This window comes from Ixodes scapularis, unplaced genomic scaffold (genome assembly GCF_016920785.2).
Source record: "Ixodes scapularis isolate PalLabHiFi unplaced genomic scaffold, ASM1692078v2 PGA_scaffold3__209_contigs__length_174095766, whole genome shotgun sequence".
Taxonomy (NCBI): Eukaryota; Metazoa; Arthropoda; class Arachnida; order Ixodida; family Ixodidae; genus Ixodes; species Ixodes scapularis.
This window is the reverse complement of record NW_024609868.1, coordinates 110112097-110137213: the sequence shown is the minus strand read 5'-3', so window position 1 is coordinate 110137213 and position 25117 is coordinate 110112097.

Sequence of the window (25117 nt, the reverse complement as noted above, 5' to 3'; positions counted from 1 at the left end):
ATTTTGGCAGCATTCTTGAAATAAAACAAGAGAGTGAACGGCAAGCCTGGCGGATTCTTTTCTTTTCAAGTTGTTGGCCATTGAAGCGGCCGAGGCGAGAACTGACGTCGGAGATCGCATGTTGGACCAGTCACGTAAAAACTACTGCACTAGGGCTCTTTGGAGACATTATTAAACTAGTCTTTATTTGCTTATTGACTTTAATATTTATATTTTCGAATATTGTTCAATGTATAACTGTGCCATTTTAATAATTTTGGGCAAAGTTGGGCATTTTTTTACATATTACCCATGTAAGATATTTTAATGATCTTCGTATCATCAGAAATTTTAAGCTTACATATCTTCATTATTATAACCTGAATAGTATTGATACAAGAAAATATTTCCTACGTATATCTGAATTAACCAATGTTTCGATATCCTTGAGAATACGAAATCGATTTTCTCAAAATATAAATGTTCATTTTTTTTTCATTTTTATAAGTCCTAATGTACAACAGTGGTTTACTAGAAAATATAAATATGAAGTGTTGTATATTGTTTGTATGTCCGCAATTAAAGCTTGAATCTCGTAAGATGCCCGCTGTGAATGCGTTGTCGCTTGGGTTCTATTGCTTGCAAGTTCTGTGCAGACCGACAAGCGTGCGCTAAATATTCGAGAGGGCGCAAGAGGATCACTTAGTACGGTCACCATTTCCGTAAAGTTTCAGAGCTTGGCCTCAGTTAGCATGTTCGACCGGCCGAGGACGCCGAGCATGTAAACCCCAATGATGTACAAGATCTGATACACAAAATACTCTGCAGTCAGATGGAAGAACACCAGCGAGGGCAGAAATCATCATGATCGAGCTAATTTTTCACTATTCCTGGCGACAGTGGACACCTCCTCCGTCGACGACAAAACCCTAGTTCAAGGGGTGTCGGAAGCAATCGACGCTGTCGAAATAAGTATGGCACCGCTGAAACGTCCTTCTAGTGCATGTGCGCGCAGACATGCAGGCTATGTTAAACAAAAACAATCAGAGGTGACCAAAGAGTTCCAAAAGAAAATTGGTCGTAAACTGAGCCATGTGTTGGAACATTTTTACAAATGGCCAATAAAGAGTTATGCCTCATACGCGGTCTGGGTCAGCAATTTTCGTGTTGTTTATTTGAAAAGCACGTCGCAAATAGAACGCTACTACCTGTTAATTTTGTTGCCCTCCAACCTCAAAAAGAAAAAAAAATATTTTGAAAGCAATTCCTGAAGCCCACAAAGCACGCTGTGGACAGGCCAAGAGAACTCTGAAAAGAAATGGGGATCTGGGGGACGGCTGACCCATACGAAGGACATCCTATTGACAAAAATGACGTGGCATTGCTTCAGACTATTGCACGCTAGACACTACGGACTGCACAAGGCCAAGGCCGAATAAGAAAGATGTCGTACGGCTTTTCGTTGACGGGAAGAAAGCCTACGTCACGGAGTTGTTCACGACAAGATCGATTGGGGAAGCCTAGAATTCCAAGCGGTCAATCCCTAATCAAAAGTAGGCCTAACAAAACATCACTCAATTCGACCAAAGTGGGCTAATAAGCGCCCAGTTCATGAAAAATGTGTGTTCATGTACGGTGCCAAGTTCTTACTTTGCGTCACATCTCTGTCAAATGCCGCAGGGAAGACGACATTTGAAGGTGTTCAATAATGTTTTCTTAACCACAATCTTTTAGAAAACTGTTTTCTGTTAACATGCGACGCCGGTTCGAATAGAGAAATTTCTCTCGAGAAATTAAACCTTGAACCTAAAGATGATCTAGAGTTGGCATTACGGGGGTCTGGTGGGGAGTGGAAAACATTTGGAGGCAGCAGCTTTCCTTAACAACTTCAAGAAGTGAACGATAAATTACATATTTCATTCTTACTTCAGACTCGCTTACCAAAATTCCACATATGCCTTGAAAAAGCGAATGTAAAGCCACGTGCCGTGATATTACACTTCTATTTTACCAAAAACTGGACTGTTGTCATTCAACGCGCCATGCAATGTTACCACTGGAAGAACAAGATGGCGACAATATTCACCGCGCGGCGTAGCCACGACCACAATGGGAACGCTAAGCTTTGGAGTGGTGAGTGATGACATTTGCCACAACCCTGCATACGTGCCTTTTGCCCTCGCATTGACCGAAGAACGACTTGGAAATCTTCTGTCTCTGTTTTCTGATGTAATTTATATTTCTAACGGGGCTCCAAGTGACGTCAATAATTGTTTCCAGTTATACGAGTTAAAGAAGAAGACACATCTAACCAAGTAAATCTACTCAGCATCAGGGCACGGAAAACGCCGGAGTGGTGGAGTGGGCGGTGTTCTCAAACATCACGCATCAATGCATACGTTGAAAAAGCGGAGTTGAATTCTATAACTGGCACGTGCCCCTTTGTTGAGAAAGAGAGCCATAAAATCAAGCAGATGGTGCTTCTTTCAATGGCACAAGAATATATAGCCCGTTTTTGTGAGTCGAAGAAGAATTGGGAGAAGGTTATTGCGTCAAAAGGCATTCAGTCCTCTCATGTGTCAAGCAGAGCAAAGGACCGAGAGGACAATAGCGCCATATATTGGTTACATTATATTTCAAAAGAGTTTGTAAAACTTCAGAGTAGTAGCTAGCACACATATTCTGGGACCGAGAATCGGACCGACAAAGCATGTTTCAACATTACATTCACTTCTCCCCCCTGGGAGTGGGATCTCGGCAGTGAAACGGCTGCGTTAAAGTCTTCAACTGTTGGTTGCCTGAATTCTTTCCTGCGCGAAAGTAGGTTCAGTATTGCAGTGAACTAGTATTTAAAAACCTTATCCCTTCTAAGAAAGTGCTGTAAATAGTCTTCGGGTTTATGACTGTTTCTTCAATGCCCTTTTCGTGTTAGAGAGAAGCGCCAATCCTGTGCGGTGTGTGTACCATAGCGTCCTGTGCCATGCGGGGTCTATCAAAAACAAAATTGAACACGAACCAAGAGTTCTAAGAACTTTAGCACGGACAATGAAATATGTTGTAGTCTCGATAAAACCCCAGCGCGTACTTCAAAAGCATTTTGACACAGTCGTATTTCTACGATCTGCCAAGGTTTCGATTCACTTGATGTAAACTCACGGGCCCCATTTCGTGCTGCACAATTTTAGCGCTGCTTTTCGTCAACTAAAGTGCAATTAATTATGCCATAGTGTCGTCTGCCCGGCGCCTTTTAAACATGAGGTTGTATAAAGTTTTGCTGAAAAGTATCCTTTTTTGTCTTTGAGCTTTTAGTGTTTTTTTTTTTTTGCGAAACATTGGGTAACTATATATGATGTGTTTTATACACTGGATAAACAATATTGTTTCGCTTCTTCATAACGAGTCGACCGTGAGTTTTTAACATCGAGCTTGGTAAATAAATATACCTACATGTAGATAAAATTCGATACCTTGATCGTCAAAAACGGCAGCCCCCAGGGTGCAAACCATTACTCAGTGATTCATAAGTTTTGGAACATTTCGTAAAGCGTGACTTAAAAAAAAAGTATTAGTGTCAACTATTATAGTTGGGTTTTGCTGTCCCTGGTTCCTACAGGATTATGTTTAATTTTACCCTTTGATATATCATTTTATTTGTCGATCATTTTATGTGTTATATTTTGGGTTTTTATATAGTGTGTGACTAAGAGCAGCATTCTAACAACCTCATTTAAGAAATGTTTTTAGGCATCACGTATCGTTCCAGTTCTATTTATGATTAAATTTAATGGTAAGTATTATTATTGGGCCTTCATTCATACCCGTGACACAATAGTGGTCATACTAGCACTCATACGAAGGGACATTTACAATGGACATCCTAAGAGATCCAAACTTTAATTGCGAACACACGAACAATGTACTGCATTTTATGAAAATATTTCTTATAAATTACTCATATACCTTAACTCCTATTCAAGAAATAAATGAAAATTACAAATGGCTTGATAAGGAAATGATCCCTAAATCGCAAAAGGTTTTAAACATTGGTTAATTGAAGAGTATACAGCAAACCTCTACTTGCACATATTCTATTGAGTTTATGATGAATGAAAATCACTAAGTTTGAGCGTTCTGATGATAGCAAATTTATTATAATGTCTTAACTGGGTAACACGTATAACATTGCCAAACTTTGCCAAAATTATGAGAGAGACACAGTTTGACATTTTTTAAAAACATATTCCGAACTAGAAAAAAGTTCAATTCAACAAGCACAATAAACCCTTTAAAAAAAAGTTAGCAAATATTCTTAGTGCAGTAGTTTTATAAGTGACAAAATGGCGAGTGGTGAAATTTACCATCTCTGACAGCCTAGAGAAAATGTAAGTATTGGCCTCGGCCGCTTCGATGACCAAAAACTTGGAAACAAAACATCCGCGAAGCTTGCCGTTTACGCTCTCTTTCATTTCTAGAATGCTGCCAAAACATTTTTTTTTGTTATCAAACTTAAAAATTTCATTTTCAACCCATGCCTGCGTTGAGATGAAAACACTCATTTGGACTTAGATGGAACAACATATACCTTCCCGGAAACATTAGATGCTTTTCGGCACATTTTGATGCTCCGATGTACGGCAGGTGAGATTATCCGGGAATCAAAGCCGAAGTAGACGTTGCTTTAAAATTTTGTGATTTCAAACCGCAGATAAGGAAGATTGAAAACAGAACACTATGCGATAGTCTCCTTTTGTGTTGGTTTCATTTTGTTGCGTGTTCTCAGCTCCCAATTATAAGGAAGAATGAATCGTGCAGCTTCCACGATATACGAAGCTCTCGAGTCAGCACCAGTGTAAATCGTAACAGCCCCACAATCCCGTCGCCGTGGGGTGTCCTGGGATTTTCAGAAAAGGACGTTTGCGTATGCCTCACAAAACCTCATCACCATTTTTACGACTGCAACCGTACTCAACATCACATCAGCTCCCCTCCGAAGGGTATTGTGAAGAACCATTGTTCGTTCAGGACAAAGGTCTTGCGTAAAAAAAGAAAAAAAAAAGTTAGAACTTTCTAACTGGGTGATGAACGGATCTCTAAGAATCAGAATTCGAAACGAGCACCCGCCTGTAAACGTTTGCTCTGGAAAGCCTTGAAAGGACTGCGAGGTCGTAATGCTAATTTTAACGGCCTCGAGAAAGCGGCGACCGCCACTGCTAATTGGATTAACACGTTTGCGTTCGATTGCTGAGCCCTTTTGTTTAGTCAAAAGCTGGTTTCGTCCTCACTCTAAAAATCGGCGTCTCGTGATTTACTTTGACAACTGAGAGAGAGAGTCTTAGAATGAAGCGCCCCAAAGGCCTTGGGTGCCCCAAGCAGCTTAGGGCGCAGCAAGAGCATGCGAAGAATTACTTTGCATGTGCAAGGGAACGCCTCAAGTTGGTGGGCGAATCCAAAGCTTTAAAGGGATACTTAACCAAGGAATTTAGTGTCCATAATAAGTGGTGCACGTTCTTTCCACGAGCCAGCAGCCGCCGCTGTGCGCGAGCACACGCAACAAAAATGACGTCAAAGACCTCCATTCGCGCTTAAGAGGACAGTGAAATGTATGGGCTTCGGGCCAAAGGAGAATAAAGACAAGTTTTTCATCTACATAGTGGTGTCCGGTGTAAACATTAAGCGAATATCTGGTCTAACAAGCACGTAGCTTTCAATTGTAGAGATGAAAAGCCTGTCTTTATTCCCCTTTGGCCCGAAGCCGGTGTATTTCACTGTCCTTTTAAGCGCGAATGGAGGTCTTTGACGTGATTTTCGTTGAGTGTGCTCGCGCACACCTGGAGCTGCTGGCCCGCGAAAAGAACGTGCGCCACTTATTATGGGCACTAAATTCTTTGGTTCAGTATCCCTTTAAAGGCCTCTATGCTAAAACATTCTAATAGGTCTTTGAAAAGCTTTGTTATTCTTTGAAACATTGAAAAGAAGGGTTGGAGATCACAACGCATCGGCTGTTACATTGGATGTATAGAAATAATCGAACCAAGCAGTTCACAAGTGTCGCCAACCGGGATATTTGGTAAACAAAGCAGAGTTAAGGAGTATTATTATTTTTTTTTTTTTTTCTGCGCTGACATAACATGGCCAGACACGCTGTTTTAGTTCCCGATTCTCACGACACGTGGCGTATCAACCTCGAGGAACACAGAGTGCCTTCATACTCACACGCGCTTCTCCTTGAGTGGTGACATCTCTGCCGTTTGTCGCCCAATCGTTTTGCTATGCATTTTGAAGCGTGCGCAGTCTAGTGTCACTCAACTCGAGGGCTTAGCTTCGGCTAATGCAGAGACGCCATTTTACCGCCCAAGTCACGCACCGAGTGCGCAAGAGCGTCACGCGCTGGCCCGTTCAGGGCAACAATGGATGTCTTGACCCTCAGACAGACAGACATGTAGGCGCCCTACACTCTGTTTTATACTTAGTGTGCAACGCTGTCAAAGCTACTGGCGCAAGCATCGGGCTTGACTCGTTGGGCATTTGCACGCGTTCTCGAGCAAACAAAACCATGGATGAAGCCATGCGCTCGCGCCAATAGCTGTGACAGCGTTGCACGCTAAGCATGAAACAGAGTATTAGCACTGAGATGTTTCGGTGGCGCCCTCTTTTGGTTTCCCTCCGTGACGTCACGACTGGGATTTGCCTCGCCGTGACGTCACCAGTTGTTATTCTGGCTACTTATTATCAGGTGCGACGACGAGTTCGATGGTGTGTTTAAAAAGCACAGTAGAAGCTAGGAGCTATCGCAATCCGAAACTAACACCGTCAAAGTTGAAATTCTGACAGTGCTCATATGCCCATGGTTTGGCCAATCATGGAAAGCTGACCGCAGCGACGATTTTGGCCGCGCACATCGCTAATAGAGCAAGATAAACGGAGAATTCGAAGCTCGCGACCGCCTATCTGAACCTCCTCTCCTGTGCACCTCTCCGGCCTCCCACGCTTTTCACCGCTCGCGTCTGGCCAAATTCTTTAGTATACCCCGTTTTACCTTATGTTGTACCGCAGCGAAGGCTAGAAGCGCAAGCTCATAGCGTTGGCAGCTGCCCTTAATGCACGAGAGCTTGTGCCACCGAGATGTGCCCCGGAGCAAGGAGATCGCGCTTGTAACCTTTCCTGCGGTACCTCATAAGGTGAAATAGAGCATAAGTGGAGTAAATTTAACTCCGCTCATTTGCATTGAACAGAAAGCCTACAGCGCCGAATCTAGCCCTGACGGAGGGGAGGTCTACAGAAGCGTATGCACTTGGGCTAGTTGGTGACCCATGTATGTGAGGTTAAAAGCGCTAAAAACAACGGACAAGTAAAAGAAACGTACAACACAGAGCGCTCTGTGTTGTACGTTTCTTTTACTTGTCCGTTGTTTTTAGCGCTTTTAACCTCACATAGAGGGGAGGTCAGCGCCACGTCTCCTATTTTTTTTTTTTGGCAAATAAGCTATCATCATCATCAGTCGCAGACATTTCACGACTACGCGCTATGGTACGCCGGCGGTCGGTGCGCCAGTGCAAGCCAGTGTCTCGAGGTGTGAAACAACGTCAAACGTGTTGCGTGGTGTTTTCGTTTGATACTTTTTCGAAACGATGCACACGATATACCCCGAGTTTAGTTTTTATAGTTTAGTATAGGTTTCTGAATTTTGCTTTTAGAATCAAAATGTCCCACAAATTATGCGTATTTTGCCGTTTTCCGTTCAAGAGAAAATCTGTTATTTTCTGTATTGCCTATGCTATTACAGTGATGTGCGTTACTAGTATGGTGTAGTTTTGGAATTTGTATTCTCTAAACGAGGAAACACTATCGTTCTTTATATAAGCGCTACCGGCTATTGGTCAGCAAAGCATTGTGTGTTTAGTCCTTAGTTTTTAGTCTTTATTTATTTGGCTCTGGGGAGCTGCGGCTCCGCAGAAAGGCAGCAGCCCGTACCATTGAGGCCCGCGGTGCCGCGTCTAGTGAACATGATAATGTGATGAGTATATACATGCATGATGACGACGACATGGATTGTTGGTATTGGGAAGAATGGCAGTCCGATTCGCAGAAGTCCAGATTTCGTGGAGGTCGGTTGGGCGGGTCAGCAGCGAGCCATGGGGATCTGGCACGCCGTTCGATCGGTGCATGAAGGAGCCCCAGGAACATGATGGCGCTGTTGCTCACTGAGGTCCACTGCGGTCGAAGCATCAGGCTTCAAGGAGGTAGCCCACTCAAAGTAGAAGCTGCCGCCTCCGAAGCACCAGGGCTCAGATTGAGGCACCGCCGTCGCCCAGTGTGTCATTCTCTCAACGTCGTCGTCGTTGTGTTCTTTACTTGTACGCGTATATATGTATAAATAAAATAAGATAGATAAAAAGACACATAATCGAATGGCCAGCAGCGCGCCGTTCTAGCTATATTTCTAGTTATTTCTAGTTACACAGGCCTGAAAGAATTTTATCACAGTTTGTGGCTGTAACCGAGCTAAAATTTTACGTACACAGGCAAATTCGAAGCAAAGTATATACAATGCAAGTGTTTCTGACCCTACATAACAATTGCTTATATTTGACATCCAGGGCACGAATTTGGACTGTAAACATCTAATCATCATATAATCATATTATAACCGCCACATTCTTAGTCAATATGCTGTCACAAACGCATCGTGCAAATCTTTTTTTCGATAAGCCTATGTAAACGTAGCTTTTCCGCAAGCTTCTTGGTGCACGGCGGGGTGCTACCTTCACAGGGGCAAAAAACGGGCCGAATTTGAGTCAGTAGTAATAAAAAGTATTGATTAAAATACCGAACTTTTAATTGCGGCGTATCCTATGAGTCGGTAGATAGTATACTCCTCGGGAACTTTTGCGATTCATAATTTTAGAGAGAATACATTTAAAATGTTCTCAAAATGGCCCATAGGACCCAATACAAAAATATTCTATCTGGCACAGGAATAAAAAGTATACAATCCTGAGGTTGAAGTAGGTATTAAATAAGAGTTTATTAGTGCACTCTATAGATATCCCGGGGAACTTAAGACTTTCTGCAGTACATTTGGCTGAAATTATCATTTTGCTGCGTTTTGCTGAGAATAGCCAAGAGCTAGAGAGCGCAAGGAAGTCGTGTCCAGGAGTGCTGGGGATGACACTGGAGATACCAAAAGAGGCAAGCCAAAAATAGCCCGAGGAAAACACACAAACGGTAAAAGTAAAGCTCACGTAACTCAGAACCCATCTCCCGCAAGGTCTTTTTTATTTTAAAATGTAGGAAGCAATGTTTTATTTACAAAGCGTCAATCATTTTCGCTAACATTATAGCGCTATTACAGAATATAAAAACCAAAAAGAGCACAAGGAAAACAAACAACGTCACGCAACCCGAAAATAACCAGGCGCAGGTCTTTTTTTTTTATCTTCTAAGATTACGAAACTAAACTTCACATTAAAAAGTGTCGATGGCGCAATCCGGAATACCCGATACATTATAGAAGCATACGTAAATGAGAAATTAAAGCCGCAATAATACTTAAAAATACGGGAGCTGGTTATGATTCATGGCAATAAAACCCGAGACTCAGGAACACGAAAAGGGACGAACTTCGCTCCTTCTGTGTTCCTAAGTCACGGGTTTTAGCACCATGGGTTAAAGCCAAGTTGTTTTTCTGCTCTAAGATTAGACAGTTTTAGTGGACCGTACGCTATAGATTTGCGTACGCAAGGAAATTGCGGGTCGTGAGTGCGCATGCTCAGAACGCAGTAGAAGGACTAGCGTATTGCTTACGCATGCAACGCTGGGGATGTTGCGTTGCGGGCTAGCGGGCCTTGCGGGAACCTCTTGAGAGCTCTCGGGCCCAACGAGAGCGCCAGTTTCAAGATGGCGGTTACGTTGATTGGCGCAGCAAGGGCGTCGTGGTGTTCTCTACGTTCTGTGTTACGCGAACGGTGAAATAACGTGGTGTTCAGCGCGCCACTTCTTTACGGGACGTACCGCAGTCGAATCAGATCGCCGTGCAGATGAAAGAGTGCACAGTGAAAGTGCTCACCGCTCGAATTGTGCGTAAACGCTGCGATCTGCTTGGCGCTAGGCCTATAGGGAGTATTCACTGGCGGCCATAGCCGTGTGCGCAAATGCTGAGCGCGTGCGGATGACAAGCTTCCACAGTTCTTTTGTAACGTGCATTCCGCACCGGCAAGATTGCCGGTCTTAGCAGCTTATTAATGTGAGCTCGTTCCGAGCATGCGCTCTCAACAGGACCCTCAAATATGGCGTCCAGTGAAAGCCCCCTATTCGCTCAGTTCATCGTCAACGAACGAACGACTCTTCGAGAAATCGCCGAAGTTCTCGCTATGCACTGGACTTCAGTAGGTGGTGTATTTCATTCCGCGACAGCATTGATGGAAGGTGGCATTTCGACGGGACTAGTGACGGAGGCTCCGTGATCGAATTTGGCTACGCACCTGTACTCGTAGCCTCTGTACCCCGCAGAAAGGCGCGCTGGACGAAGCAGCTGCGGCTTGGTTTGACTTTGATTAAAATGATTGCACACGTTTTCATTTGCGATATTCATTCTCAGGAGCATGTTGGCGCTATAAGCACGCGGAATTCTGCGACTCTGGCAAATTTAACCAAGATCATGAGAGGTGTTTACTCGAAAACGTAACGCACAACTAAATACGGTCCGAGCAGGTCAATTTTAGCGTACGCTTTACTATTGCGTATTGCGCACGTAAGATCCAGCAACGCTATGTTAAAACTCTCTATTCACGTTTCTGATGAGGAGCTCGGCTTCCTGAACCGGCTATGGAACATCATCACGGAGCAAAACCGCAGGAAAAATCCTGTGCCCTGATTGGCTTCTAAAGGTTTCCAACTGAACGTAGAGGGAAAAGCGAAGGAGGGGAGAAAAAAAAAAGACTCACTGCTTCATGGGCCTATTAAAAAAAATTGCGGTGGCTTAGCTCGGCTATGCCAGGATATACATAGTGTGAGCTTATGCGCACAAAATGAGAGGCGCTATCAAGCGGCTCCGGTGCAGCGTCAGACTTGGCTACTCCGCAACGGAGGCGGACAGCAGGGCACGCGGCGGCACCAGTGCGTCTGCCGCGGCTATGACGTCACTCCTCTGGAATGCGCAGACCGGCGAGACGGGCGCGGTGGCGGCGGAGCGCGCAGCGGCGGCGGCTCCGGCGCGCCAGCTGTGCGCCGTGTGACGTCACTGCTCCTCGCGCATGCGCAGACTGGCGAGGCGCGCGCGGCGGCGGCGTCTTCGGCACGCCAGCTGTGCGCCATGCGACGTCACTGCTCATCGCGCTTGCGCAGCACGGAGCACGGCTCATTATGCAAGCCACGCGAAACTGCTCAACCTCGGCCAGTGTAGCTCACGCTACAAAAGCCCTGATTGGTCTATTTAAAAGTCCCAGGCACTGGGAAGTAGCACACGGTCCTTACCTTTCGCGCCCTTCATTTAACATTAGACGGCTCGTGACTATAAACCGAGCAGCGAACTTTTCAGTCGCGAGCAGTAAAATGCGCGAATTTGGCGCTCACTCGACGTACCGCGATGGACGACCCGAGACGGCGGCGACACAATGGCTTAGCAATGTAGAGGGTAAACAGCTTTTAAGGCAAATGCGACACCGCGTGCGCGCTAAGGAGCTGCGGCCTGTGACAGTCGCCCGCAGAAGCATACGCGAAGGTAGCTGACGTCAATAGGGACACAAAGGCGTCTTAAAAAGCGACGAATTTCGCCGGGCGGCGTTCGCACTGCGCCTTGTGTCAAAAGGGTGGCTGTTGCTCCAGGCGCCAATCGAACGCGCCGCCGGGCGAAATTCGTCAGTTCTTCTCCGCACAATCGCTCCATTGAGTTCAGCCTTTTGAAAATCTCCAAGCTCTCATCTGTTTACGCGTGAAACACTGGCGGTTGTTTACCCAAGCCTTCGCATATCTCTCGCTACCGGATAAACCAGGGAACATATGGCGTCACAAAAGGAGCCGCCACCGATTGTCTATACTTCGTGTCATTTTAACTCCAAACCCAGCGGACGCTACGAGCTGATAGGACTAGTTATATCAGATATTTTCAAAACCGCAACATCATGATGTTCGCCATGCGTCTTCATGTTCTATGATCGCTGAAACAATAGCAGCGTTCGATTTACTTGCACCTACAGCACCGGTCCAGAAAAGCTTATGCGACAGTCTACTTCCTGTATGTGTATTAAGATAAGACCGGAAGTACACTGCCCTACTCTTTTCTGCACCGGTGCAGAAAACTGTAGGGCAGACCACTTCCGGTACGTGTAATGAGATACGACCGGAAGTACACCACCCGCCACTTTTCTGCAAAGGTGGAGGAGGTGAAACTCCATTCGATTTACTTGCACCTCCTGCACCGGTGCAGAAAACTGTAGGGCAGTCTACTTCCGGTGCGTGTAATGAGATACGAACGGAAGTACACCGCCGTACACATTTCTGCAAAGGTGCAGAAGGTGAAACTGCGTTTGATTTACTTGCACCTCCTGCACCGGCGCAGAAAACTATAGGGCAGTCTACTTCCGGTACGTGGAATTATATACGGCCGGAAGTTCACCGCCCTACACTTTTCGGCACCGGTGCAGCAGGTGAAACTGCGTTCGGTTTACTTGCACCTCCTGCACCGGTGCAGAAAGCTGCAGGGCAGTCTACTTCCGCTACGCGTAATGAGATACGACCGCAAGTACACCGCCCTACACTTTTCTGCACTGGTGCAGGAGATGAAACTGCTTATCATTAACTTGCACCTCCTGCACCGGTGAAGAAGACTGTAGGGCAGCCCACTTCCGGTACATGTAAGAAGATACGACCGGAAGTACACCGCCCTACACTTTTCTGCACCGGTGCAGGTGGTGAAACTGCGTTCGATTTACTTTTACCTGCTGTACCGGTGCAGAAAACTGTAGGGCAGTCTATTTCCGGTTCGTGTAATGAGATACGACCGGAGGTACACCGCCCTAAACCTTTCTGCAAAGGTGCAGGAGGTGAAACTGTGTTTGATTTACTTGCACCTCCTGCACCGATGCAGAAAGCTGCAGGGCAGTCTACTTCCGGTACGCGTGCTGAGATACGACCGCAAGTACAGCGCCCTACAATTTTCTGCAGCGGTGCAGGAGGGGAAACTGCATTCGCTTTACTTGCACCTCCTGCACCGGTGCAGAAAAGCTTATACGGCAGTGTACTTCCGGTATGTGTAATGAGATACGACCGGAAGTAGACTGTCCTCCAATTTTCTGCACCGGTGCAGGAGGTGAAACTGTGTTCGATTTACCTGCACCCTCTGCACCGGTGCAGAAAACTGTAGGGCAGTCTACTTCCGGTACGTGTAATTAGATACGACCGGAAGTACACCGCACTACACTTTTCTGCACCGGTGCAGGAGGTGAAACTGCGTTCGATTTACTTGCACCTGCTGCACCGGTGCAGAAAACTGTTGGGTAGTCTATTTCCAGTACGTGTAATGAGATACGACCGGAAGTACACCGCCCTACACTTTTCCGCACCGGTGCAGGTGGTGAAATTGCGTTCGATTTACTTGGACCTGCTGCACCGGTGCAGAAAACTGTTGGGCAGTCTACTTCCCGTACTTGTAATGAGGTACGACCAGAAGTACACCGCTCGACATCTTCGTAGGAGGTGCATGTAAATCGAGCACAGCTAATCATAGACAAAAAGGCCGAATGAATTGCGCTTTTGCAGCTGCTTGATTGGTCGCATTACCGCGCAGCGTCAGCTGCGTCTAAACTTTAAAAGATTATGAAAGTCTTTTTGTTTTTTTTCGAGACGGCATTTTTATAGTTAGCAGGCAACAGCCAGGCGGCGCTAGCATGCAGCGTGAGAGCCCACAGTTATACCCTATCTCGACATAACTTGGCAAGGGGTGAAGGATAAGCCCCACATTCCGTGCCGATACGGCTTCCCCGATATGCGCTACGTTATTATTTATTTATTTATTCTCTGCAGCGCCGGAGCATTACAGCAGAGGAGTGGGTTATATGATTCACATATATCATTATAAATTGGAAAGTCACATAACAGCACACATCAGCAATTTCCAACAACATCAATAAACATGATTCACACCAGCACACAATAGCAATATTACAAAAAAAAACAATGATGTACTTAACACAGAAACTTACATTGCATTAATAAGGCTAATAAAAGAGTCACTGTTAGCTGATACAATATCAGACGGCAGTTCATTCCATTCCGATATAGTTCTCGGAAAAAAAGAAAACATCATATAGTTAGTTCAACATTTTATTTCGCGTATTTTTTTTACGTGGTCCCTCCTACTCGATATATAGTGGGGCATTTCTGGATAATTAGACTTGTCTATTCCAGTTAAATCATTGTTGATAGCGTAAATAAGTTTAAGTCTATTTTTCTTACGTCTTTTTTCTAAAGGCTCGATACCCATAAAAACTTTCATTTGTGTCACACTCTCTGCTCGAGAATACTTATTCAGAATAAACCTCACAGCGCGATTTTGAATGCCTTCTATCTTATCTATGAGATATTTTTGGTGCGGGTCCCATACGGCACTCGCATATTCTAGATGTGGTCTAACTAGTGAGCGATACGCTGTCTCTTTCAAGATTTGTGGAGCAGAGCGAAGATTGCGGATGACTAAGCTAAGAACCCTGCCAGCCTTTTTCATGATCATATCTATGTGCAGATTGAACTAAAGGTTTTCGGAAACAATGACACCAAGATATTTAATTTCAGACACTTTCCGCAACAAGTCTCGACCAATAGCATAAGCCGAATCAATATTATGTTTCTTTTTACTAAAAGCGACATGAAAACATTTGCTTGTGTTTAACCCCAGTTCCCAGGTCCCGCACCAAAAACTAACCCGGTTCAAATCCTCTTGCAAAGAAGAGACATCGTTAACGTTCCTTATTGTTCTGTAAATTACACAATCGTCCGCGAATAATCTGGTATTAGAAGACATGGAAGACGCTAAATCAATAATGTAGATTAGAAATAAAAGTGGTCCCAGCACTGACCCTTGAGGTACCCCCGAAGTTACATCTACGTATTCTGATCTTTTACCCCCTAGGACGACGCACTGTTTCCTCCCACTCAGGTAGTCTTTTATCCACCGGAGCACATTACGGTCGATATTTAAAGCACTCATTTTGTGTAATAACAATTGATGCGAAACAGAATCGAACGCTTTGCGGAAATCCACAAAAATGGCATCCGTTTGCAGTCTGTTTTCAGCCGCACTAACTAAATCATGATAGAGCTTAATTAATTGGGTACTGCAGGAGACACCTCTACGAAAACCGTGTTGGTTAGGGCAAAAAAAGTTATTATCTTCTAGGCGCTTAATTATACTACTATAGACAATATGTTCGAATATCTTACATGATATACAGCTCAAGGAAATCGGCCTGTAATTGTCAACAATTGATTTTGGACCATTTTTATGAATTGGTACAACATACGTTTGTTTCCATTCTTTAGGGAGCAATCCGCTTTCAAGAGATTTACAAAAAATTACATAAAAGTATTGTGAAACTATACAGGAGGAGGCTCTTAATACCTTGGGGGACATCTCGTCTGGAGCGACGGCCTTGTCTTCTTTTAAAAAGTTTAAGCAATTTCTTATTCCCTCTAGCGTGATTATGACGGGAGGCATAGCATTTTCCACTCTACCTGTAAGAATAGGCAAATGTTCGTAGTCACCGTTTTTGAGAAATATTGACTGAAAATAATCATTTAAACAATTAGCTTTAGTTGTATTATCTGTTATGACTCTACCAGTATTTGTAATACTCGGAATGCCTGTTCTTTCTTTTCGTGTTTTTCTAAGGTAACTCCAAAAGGCTTTCGAATTTATGTTGATAGCCTTTGCCAGTCCAGAGAAATAACCCTCCTTGGCCGTACTTATGGTGCTCCTATAAACTATATCCAGCTCTTTTAGACGGTACTCAAGATTGGCAGTAGGATTTTTTTTTATACTTGGAATACATACGTGAGCGTTTTCTAACTACTTTTTTTACTTTATAATTCATCCAAGGTTTGTCGGGTTTTGGTTTGTCCTTTACATATTTACAAGGAATGTGCTTATCGACAAGCATGACAGCAGATTTCTGAAGTCAGTCCACAGTGAGTTGGCATCATAAGTCAATGATTTTGACATAAACATATTTAGTTCGTCCTCTAGATCATTTATAATTTCATTGTAATTGGCCTTACCGTAGATGTACACTTTTTTAACATCGTGGCTGGCAGGGACTAATTGCGGCAGGATAAACTTAGCAGTAACTATGTGATGGTCGCTTATTCCCCGTAGGACACTCACACATCGAATCACATTTGGGTCATTGCATAGTATTGGATCTAGAATATTGGCACCTCTAGTAGCAGTCGAGACATACTGCTTAAGGACATACGTACTGATTACATCATTAAATGCCGAAGAAACGCCACCGGACGGTGTATTCCCGTCCCATTTTAAATCAGGCAAATTAAAATCCCCAGCCAATATAAAACGATCGTCAGGAAGTGTGGACAAGATAGAATCTAATGACCTGATAGCCTCAACGCTGGCTCCCGGAGGACGATAAAAGGAACCCAATGCCATCGTGCCCATTTCCGGAGTGCTTAATCTGCACCATACGGATTCTACGTCGTTACAATGAATATCAATCTCTACACTGTGGAACAATTCTTTGACCATGATAAATACCCCTCCTCCACGAGCATTTCTATCTTTCCTATAAACCAGATAATCACACGGATATATTTCAGAGTCTTTGATTGAAGCGTCCAACCATGACTCAGTTGCGAAAACAATATCGGGATTAAAAATCTGCAAAAGCCCATTGAAGTCATCAATTTTATTTTTTATGCTTTGACAGTTAATCAGGAGGACGCCACACTCAGTCACGGTTTTCAATGCTGAAACAGGTCGTCATTGCTTATTTAATTTGATCACAGATTCTGTAATATCATCCCATCCATGGGCGTCACCATTTATGATTAGCTTATCATGCACAAGCGAAACCTTGTCCTGGCCGTTTTGTTTCCGTGCTTTGCCAACCGCCCATAGCCTACGACGAATTTCCCTGACACGAGGTGAGAAATCCCTCGAAACGCCGTAATTACTACCTTTAAGTTTCCTACCATTACTAAGAATTTTTTCTGCGTCCTTGTAGGATGCGAAATTTACAATAATCGGGCGGTTATAGTTAGGTCCATACTTCCCGATCCTATGGGCTCTCTGAACTTCCCCGAACGTTATCTGCAGTCTATCCTGGCAGAAGGCCCTAACCAGATTTTCGGATGCTTCCCAACTCTCGCGGGGCTCCCGATCTTCGATACCATAAAATACAAGGTTTAGCCTTCGGCCACGATTTTCCAAGTCATCGAGTTTCCTAACCATATCGTCCGCATTCTCTGACAAAATACGGACCTGGTTATAAACTCGTGACGTGTCACGCTCTACATTTTCAAACGTTTGCATTTTAGATTCTAATGATTCAATCCTAGTTCCAAAGCCGCTGATCAAACTATCCAACCTTATTTGTCTTTTCTCGATGTCGTCAAGTTTGCTCAAAATAGCTGACTGACCCTTCTGTAGTTGCTGTAGTATGATAGCCATATCAGTGTCAGGGCCAGGATTTTCCTCGACATCGCCTGCTAGAATCAGCAAGCTTATAAAAAACACTTTCATAGACAGTAGTAAGTTTCGTGCTCTTTGTGGGAAAGGCAGCAGCAATAGGAATCTATCGTCACTACGGTAACAGGGAGCATTTGCCCTTACCTGTAGAAGACAGAAGTTTCCGATTACAGACATGTTGGCGCGATCGCTACCGCCTTTCCCACTGAAGCCAGATCGGTCGAAAGCGGTCCTTTTGTGCCGTTCATCCAGGATGTCAGCTGACGTTCCCGAACGGAGGCGATACAGACTGTCATGCCGGAAGTGCTGAGTGGTCCAGCGATGATCAGGTTGTTGGTTACGGTCATCGGGAATTCCCCGGCGATCACCAGGCGTGTGCCGCAGTGATACCGTTTCGCCGAGTGTGACGTTTCCAAAATCGGCGATCCCAGAAAGCAGCAGCTGTAGAAGACAGAAGTTTCCGATTACAGACATGTTGGCGCGATCGCTGCTGCCTTTCCCACTATACAAACGCAACGCACACATATTGGTACATAACGCAGAGGAAAGCCTGACACTTTTTCGCTGTAAAAGCGCACACCGGTGATACACTGTCACGTTTCGATTGGCCCACCAGGGCCGTAGTTTCCGTCGTACTGGCATGTTATTCGATCACGGCTTCCTGGTCTACCCAGTATTTCTTGCATCAGATACTAGGCTAAGCAACGCCACCAGAGTTCACGTTTGAACAATGAAGCAGCAACGCCCAGGCGCACTCAATGTTTTTTGCTTCAGTCCATAGATGGCACCAAACCAAAGAGCATTGCAGGTTACCAATACGCCCTACCACGTTCAAGATCATGTCCTTGTCCTCAAGGTCATGTCCTCAAAGTCGCGTAAGGAAGGTCACGGAACGCCCGCGGCTGAAGTGCAAGGTGCGTAATGAAGGTCAAGTAACGCCGTGTAAGCTCCGCTCGCATAAGCGCCGGTCTCGTAAGCTCGTAAGCGTCGGTAGCTCAGGCTGACGTGATCTGACGTCATTGACGTTGTCCCCGACGTCGCCCCAGTCGTCGTACTTGACATTGTCCTAGGGGTCGTCCTAGACGTCATCTTTGAGGTCATCCTCGAGGTGGTTCTAAAGGTCGTCCTAGATGTCGTCCTTGAGGTGGTCCTAGTGGTCGTTCTTGACGCCGTCCTGTAGGACGTCATCCCCGTCTTCGTCCTGTGTGCCATCCTTGACATTGTCTTCGATGTCGTCTTAGACGGCGTCCTTCACGTCGCTGACGCCGTCCTTGAAGGTGTCCTAGAGGTCGCCCGAGGGGTCGTCGTAGACGTCGCTCTTGAGGTCGTCCTAGAGGTTGTCCTCGACGCCGTCGTTGACGTCGTCCTAGAAGTCGTCCTAGAGATCGTCCTAGACGCCGTACTTGACGTCGTCTTCAATGTGTGCACGGCATATTACAACCATTTCATCACCAGACCACTTTCTGTCCTAGTTTTTTCACTAACGTCGCTCCTGTAAAGCTACTGCATATAATCGCATCTGGTGGAATGAACGTGCCTGTAACCTTTTTAACTTCTTTCTCAGCTTTAATCCTCTACTCTAAAGCGAAATGAAAAATGATGTTGTCATGACGTGCTTTGTCGCCGGGCGCTACGACTCCAGGCTTCTAACTTGTTTTTTAAGTACATCCTTAAACGTGTCATTCGCAAGTAATGATAAGTGCCGTCACGAAGCTCATTGGCCACGACAGCAAAATTCAAATATTCGTCGAAGGATTGATTGTTGACGAGCGCACACGTCCGTATGACGCAGTGCTCGTGTCCAATATGTCATCTGGGCTCGGCTGACATGATTGGGCACCGCAGATGCATTACAGTGCAAAGGAGGAGAGCATTCGAAGGAAAGGAGGTAAGAAATAGACCGCTGTATTTTCGATTTCCTATATCGAAGCGCAGGATTTCGGTTTTATTCTTTCATCCACTAGTTTTCTTTTCTAAACAATATGCGATTAGTAAAATCCCAATTCATCACAGCCCAAACTTAATTTCCTGGTATCGTTAAGCTCAAACGAAGTACAGTCGCCGAAGGGCGCGCGTTTGTGACGTGTCTGCAAGAAGGGCAATCAGGCACCCAGGATTGTTCCCATGATTTTATCCCGTGAAGAAATCCCTATACTCGCCCCGGCTAAGGGAAGGGCCTGCACGCGGCGGTGTTTTCGACGCTACGCGATATTCATTCTTAGTTCTTCTGTGTTTTCTCTCTCCCCTTTTTGTAAGTGTCTTATGAATATATACTGTATTGTAAACGCAAATGAAGACCCGTTGCAAGATAAAGCTGTGGTGTGTTCGATCACGTTTTCGCTGTTTGCTTGTTTTGCGTGTTTTTGTATACCTGACTACTCAAAAAAGTAACAATGTTCGAAACAACTCAACCCAACGGAAGCAACGGCAAGCTGAAACATGGCATAAGCATTCTCTTTGAAACAACCCGAAGACGATTTTAGCTCGACCCTCGGAGTGCCACCTGAACAGCCGTTGCAGAACCAGAAGCGTGTCAGCCTCAAAAAATATCTTTACTCCCAAGAAAGAAAGTTTATGCCAGGAAATATTCCTCTAACGTTCTTTGAAGGCGTCGTATATTTTCAAGTGTATCTTTTACGAGAAAGAGCCTTTAAAACCTTGAAATTGCCTTCTTACTGTTTCCACTCCGATTCTTTGTTTCTCGATGCTGAAATCTGCATTATCAACTTGCAGTAACTTGCAGCTTGCATCAAAGAAGAATGTCCGGATTTCGCTATATTTTTCGTCTTCCTCTGCTTAAGGGATGACGTGAAAAAAAGAAGATAAATGTGTGCATTTTTGCACAATTCGTTGTGACTGTTTTAGAACAGTCAAAGGAATCTACAGCGGGCGTTTGCTGTCTGCTGCTTCTGAGCTTATAAGCGAAGAGCGTGCATGACCAAACTAAACGGCACCAGTTAACTAGAGCTAAAACATTGTAGCTGCACTAATACAGCTCTTTGAATGTTACTTTAACCACGAATTAAGTGAGCACATCTTTGTTTTGTTGTTAATTTTCAGTGTGGACAGTTAGTTGTACGTCCCACTGGAAAAAGGACGGTGTTTATATTTGCACATGCTTACTGAATGTACCAAGAACTTAAAGAGGCTGTGCAGCAATGTTTGCACTATGGTCAAAAAATTGTGGTAATTGCTCTATGCAACATCTGGATTAAAAAACTCACGAAAAATATTGCCTACGTGCGCTAGTTTTTCAGAAATTCGCTACATTCGGACAGGGGAGCTTAGGTGCCGTTTGACGCGGCTTTAAAAGCTGATAACGCCGGTTCGCTTTATGGGACTGTTAATGCTTTTGCATTAAAATAAAAGTAAAGCAATTGACGCTTTGGGTGACTCCAAAACACTCTCAAACCGGACACTGTCTTCCGATTCACGTGCGCAGTGATGCGCAATGGGGATAGTAGGGATCCGGTTCGGTTCGCTTTCAGACCCTCCATCGTGCACAGCCTGTGCTTGCGATTCAGATGGCGACTTTGAAGGTTGGTCTGAGCGATATGGAGAGGGGGAGAGAAAAGGCGGGGGGAGCAAAGAGCTTCTTGCGTTTCGTTAGGAATTTGAGTGACGTAGTGGCACAAGGGGTCAAGGGACGAACAGTTTGTTTCACCTCGGGCAGATGGCGTTACTAAAACTTAATACAGTTCAACTTTGTCAGCGATATGCGGTTTTCGACGCATTTACCCATGTCCATACAACAATATTTCTCTAATATATCATTATATTGAGGACATAACGGCACATCTTGCCAACTTATTACATTGTACCCATTGTTCGTCACACCTTCCCTAGTGAAAAAAAGTCATTTGTATGAGAAATGACTTGTGCCCAATAAACACATATGAATCATACAAGATATATAAGAACCCATAAGAACTATATAAGATATATAAGAACCATATAAAAACATAAGAAACTTCCCACAACTTTTTGATATGGTGCTTGTATGTTCTTGTATGTCTTATATAGTTCTTATATTGTTCTTATATGTTTCTTATATGTTATTATATATCTTGTATGATTCGTATGTGTTTATTGGGCACAAAAATTTCTCATACAAATTAGAATTTTCGATAGGGTTAGTTCCGATAGCCGCCACCCCGCGGCTGCAAATCGCGAAATATTCCCGTTCCTTTCTTCGCTATCACGGAAAGGAATTGCGATATTTTAGAAGAATGAGGCGTTTTTTTTTATTCTTTTTGGGAAGAAAAGCAACGTAAAAATTAAAAACCGCAAATTCTTTCGAAGTTAAAATTGTTGCATCGCCCCTTTAATAAGCCAAAGGTTTAAGTCATGCCTCACATTCTTTAATATATCCTTTTTTATCGTAGATCTTGCCGTCCGACGGGCTCACCTCAACAAGTAAAGGCACTGCTTCGCTCGGTTTCAATGGGGGAGAACACGGAGAGTAAACTTTCCTATCAGGTTGGCACACACGGTGTGTGTAAGTACGTTGGGAACTGTCAACGTTGGCCGACGTCTCACCGCCGCCCCGCATGGGTCCGCGCTGGTGCCATAAATTATATTTGCGGTGACGTGCGGATGTGTCCCTGCGAAGCAGCGGAGGGGCGCCTATCGTAGGGAATAACGCGCCGGCGCACATGGCGCCAAGAGAGCACGAAAACAATCACAATTAGCGCGCGTCTAGGCGCTGCGGCTCTATAACGACAGAAATGTGTTTTTCGTGCCCGGTCGACTAATTAAGGCCGTTTCGTGGTTGTTAACGACCGCGTTCTTTTAATCATCTGGAGGTGAGTTGTTCTTTTGGTTTGTGCGGTCCCTTCGACGTTGTTCGGTTTCTGCGTAAAAAGTATTTACGTTTGTTTATTGTTCTCTAAGGGCCACGCTGGAATTACCTCGCGTTTGAGCCACAGATGAACGCGGGACATCCTCTAAAATTAAGTAAAACACAGAGAAGGCTAAAAGGGTGAACTCTTTGCGTTTAAAGGTCTACGTCCAGCAAGCAAGCTAGACAAGATGCAAGTTCAAGTCTTGAGCCCGACTCTCATAGTGTGTTTCTAGCTATTTTGAAACAATTTCTCTTCGAGTTTCCTAGTGTGCAAACTTCTCCACGCGCCGATTCATTGACTGAGAGATACCCATGAGCTCATAGCCTCCGAGACTGGGCGACGCAAAGATTCCTCCGGCAGCTTCATTCCTTGGAAGAAACAGCAATTGAATAAAATTCCTCGTGGTATGGCACTGGCTGGTTTAACAGCAGATTACTTTTTCAGTGACAAACTCAATTGAGATCAGTTTTTAGACGTTGTTATTTTTACATATTTCGATGTCATCGCAGAATTAAAACAAAATTATTTTGAATATTGTCAGTGTGCGGAGGCACTCCTTGTCTTTCGTGGTCTTTGACAGTGCTGCGCAATTCTGATATAATCTGTAGGTATGTTTCTCTATCTCTTTCGCAGAACCACAACAATGAAGGACTAAAAAAGATCTACATATTAGAATAGAACGTGCTAAACTATTAACTTGTACATGTGTCCAAGACAATGCAGCAGGAACGTGCAGCAACTTCTTGCAACAAGATAGAGCATGCAGCAGTAGGAGCTTGTAATACCACGTGCTATAATCACAGGATGATAGACATGGCGACACTAAGGTGCCCTGCTTGCAATTTTGTGTTAGCAGCACCTACACTTTAAGAAAATCTGAGTTCGCTTAGTATGCAGAACAGAAAGACTGCCGAAAACGGCGAACATTAGAAGGATTCCATTCCAGGAAATGCCGAAGTTCAGAACCCGATTAGATCTGAAGAACTCGATTTGTGTAGGAGCAGTTAGCATGCGGTTTCACTTGCTCACGTCGCATAAGTTACATGTGATCGTATTCAGAGCTTGAGTATCGTGATCCCTTCTATTACTCGGCGCGACAAGCTGTCTTCATGTTCTTTAGTCAAGTGAACTTACAAACTATTTTAGTGTATGAAATTAAAGAAGTAGTCAAGGCAGGCTAAATCGGCCCACCGCAGAAGAACGTCAAAGTTTCATAACGCCTGCCATTTAGTTACGAAGTCAAGGGAAAAAATTCATAAACACGCGCTGGAGGCCGCCAATTCACCGGACAGGTTATTGTTACGGTTTAGAATATAATAAGCATGCACAAATAGCATTCCTTCGTTTTCGCTGCTCAAAATGCACGACTGCGCGACAGTTCATAACTTTAACTGCTCTGCCACACAACTCTGTCCTCGCGCTCATTAGTAAAGTAATGATCACCAAAGCTCGCACACTTTTGAAGCGAAGGAAATAATTTGTGACTAAGAGGTGCGCCATGCGAGGCATGTAGCTTAATTTTCTCCTACCAGGTTTCCGAATTTAAGCCCCCCCCTCCATTCCTGTGTTTCTTTGTAAAACGATTACACGATGCACCAGATTCCCCAGTGCAAAGAGTAAATAATATTCTTGCCTAACCTGCGTGTCTACAGCTGACCACCTTTTTTCTTCTGTTGATCTTCCCCCGGATCAGGAGCTACGTTGGCTGGATCGCGTCTTTGACTGCCGCTTTTAACGTCTCATCCCACCCAAGGATCAAACTTGGTTTCTTAGAGGCTACCAAATGCATTGTAGGAGCCGGTATGGCAGGCTACAGAGTTCCCAACTGATGATAGGGGTCACGTGGTCTATGGGCCGCCTTTGCACTACAATCTGCTGGGATATGTCGAAGGGGTTCTTCGTCTGCAAACGTATCTACCTTTCAGCCTGCTTTCCTGCTCGCCACGTTAAAACGCAGCGCGTACTCACTTGCGACCAATCGGCGCGGGAGTCACCCACCATTAAATTACAAATGCTCCCCTCCCCATGATTTGAGATATACCCTCCCCTTGATCAAGGTTCTCGATGTCTGTCATGCTTTCGGATGTCGCGATCCTAGTGGTTGGTGCAGATATGTGTGCGTAAAACCCGATATTATCCAAGGGTGGCGGTCGTCGCGGCCTTACAACTCATATCTATACTTTGGTTTTCGTCGACTGTCTGTCGGGAGAGCGACATGCAGCTGCACAGGCGTCTCCCACATCCACTTCTACAGCTGTGGCACCACCATGACCCCGGCAGATTACACCACTGCATTTTTATGTCATCATCGGGAGGAAATGGAGGGAACATTTTTGAGAACGCGGGAAACACACCAGTCGGAGACGCGCCGCGCCATATACAAGCTACACCAGACTTGTACACGTTACTGAAAAATAGTAAGGAATTACATATACAATTACTCAAGGCTAAACTGTAATTTATTTCTATTACAATTACCCTGCCATAAATGTAAGTGACCGTTACCCCCAAAAGTAATCCGTTACTTTCGTGGCGTTAGTTTCAACAATATTTTTCTCACTTAAGAAACAAAGGGAAGAAGGTTATTCAAGTTCTTACT